This window comes from Oratosquilla oratoria, chromosome 12 (assembly GCF_046742065.1).
Source record: "Oratosquilla oratoria isolate Oo_2021 chromosome 12, ASM4674206v1, whole genome shotgun sequence".
NCBI lineage: Eukaryota > Metazoa > Arthropoda > Malacostraca > Stomatopoda > Squillidae > Oratosquilla > Oratosquilla oratoria.
Window position 1 is genome coordinate 29,167,675 of NC_134788.1, and position 2,500 is coordinate 29,170,174.

The following is a 2,500-nucleotide window of genomic DNA, read 5'->3' on the forward strand; positions in this document are numbered from 1 at the left end:
AGCGCACGTGACATTTCGTCCCTGCCCGTAATACCAGGTGACCTCCCCCAGTGATTAGCAAGTATATGAACTCTAGTATAAAACTTAGATCTTTACTAGAATCTTCGGATTAATTCTTATCCCTATAGCTACTGAAGAAGGGTCTTGAACCCGAAATCGCGATCTAGCTAATATGACTACATACAGCCAAGTCATAAATTTCCTTCCTAAGGAAAACAAATCCTTAATAAGGTATATGGAAAATACCATTAAGAAAATTATTAATGCACAACTAGCCATCACTTTTAATGAAACATGCATTAGAGAAAAACTCCTGCCCAAATACACTGACAATATATATATATATATACATATATATATATATATATATATATATATATATATATATATATATATATATATATATATATATATATATATACACACACACACACACAGACACAAACACACACACACACACACACACACACACACACACACACACACACACACACACACACACACACACACACACACACACACACACACACACACACATCTATATATATGTGTGTATATATATATATATTATATATATATATATATACATACACATATATATATACATATACATATATACACACACACACACACACACACATATATATATATACATTTATATATATACATATATATATATATATATATATTACAAAGGATTACAAAGGCGGAGCATGCCGACAGGAGACCTTTTGATCCATATCTAGGTCGGATGCGAAAAAAAAAAATCATATCAATAATAAAATAATAAATAAAAACTATGATAATGTAAATAACAAATAAAATACATAAATAAATGCATAGGTATAGTTAAATAATAAACAAACAGATAAATAGTAAATAATAATAAATTGACATATAACTGATAATAAATGAAAATCAGACAGACAAATTATAACAAAACAGAAATAAATAATATAAGATAAATTATAATCATTACAGGATCTTACTTAGGTATTTATCTAAATGATTCTTAAAGCTTCGAACTGAACTACATTGCACTACCTGTGCAGGAAGTTTATTCCATTCATTAACTACACGGTTGGCAAAGTTGTTTCTACCTACTTCCAAATTGAATCTATTTCCGGACAGTTTGAGACCATTGTTTCTTGTCTGATTCTCATTCAGTGTGAAAATTTTGTCACTTTTGATGTTGTCAATTCCCTTTAGAATTTTAAAGACCTGTATCAAGTCACCTCTGAGTCTACGCTTTTTTTTTTAGGGAAAACAGATTCATGTGCTTTAGTCGATTTTCGTATGATTTATTTTTGATATTTGGAATCAGTTTTGTGGCTCGCCGTTGTACTTTTTCCAGTCTGTCAATGTCTTTAATGAGATTCGGTGACCATACGGAAACAGCATATTCCAAATGTGGACGAACTAACGATTTATATAGCTTGTTAATGAGTGATGGACTTTTGAAATCAAAAGATCGCGCAATCAGTCCCAGAATCTTATTTGCTTTCTCAGAGGCTGAAATACACTGCTTGGATGATTTGAGGTCGTTACTGATCTTTTTCACTATCCACCTTTGTTAACGAATTTCCAAATAACTTGTAATCGTACTTACTGTTATTTTTACCTATGTGTATTACCTTGCATTTACTTGTGTTAAATTTCATTAGCCACTTTTCAGACCATTGCTGTAATTGATCTAAATCTTCTTGAATATCTAATTGGTTTGAGTGATCATTTGCCACTCCGCACAGTTTGATATAATCAGCAAATTTGGAAACAGTAGATTTTAGTCCATGGTCTATATCATTTATATATACTATGAATAGAAGTGGCCCAAGAACGGAACCCTGAGGAACTCCACTTGTAACATTTTTCCATTTAGAAGTTTTTCCATTTAAAACAACTCTCTGTTTTCGATCATTCAACCAATTACTAGTCCAACCTAATAGGCTACCACTTATTCCGTGTAAAGCTAATTTAGTAAGTAGTCTTTCGTGTGGGACGGTATCAAAAGCTTTTGCAAAGTCTAGATATATTAAATCTATATTGTTTCTTTTGTCATCATTCGAGATAACTGTGTTGTAGAATTCGAGTAAGTTAGTCATGCAAGAATGTTTCCGTCTGAAACCATGCTGGCTATCATTTATCAAACGGATACTTTCTAAATGATGTTCGATAGCATATCTGATGATAGTTTCCATTATTTTTTTTACGATTGAAGTCAAACTTATAGGCCTATAGTTATTTGGTTTCTTTTTGTCACCTTTTTTTTAATATGGGAGTAACGTTAGCTAGCTTCCATTCTCTTGGGACATCTCCGGATATGATAGATTTCTTGAAAATAATTTCTAATGGAACAACAATCTCATTTTTCATTTCCTCTAAGATTCTTGGATGCCAACCGTCAGGCCCTGGTGTTTTATTAACTTTGAGTTTGTCTATACACCTTTTAATTTTTTCTTTTGTTATATTTACCGTAGTGAGTAAGTTTACCCTAGACTTT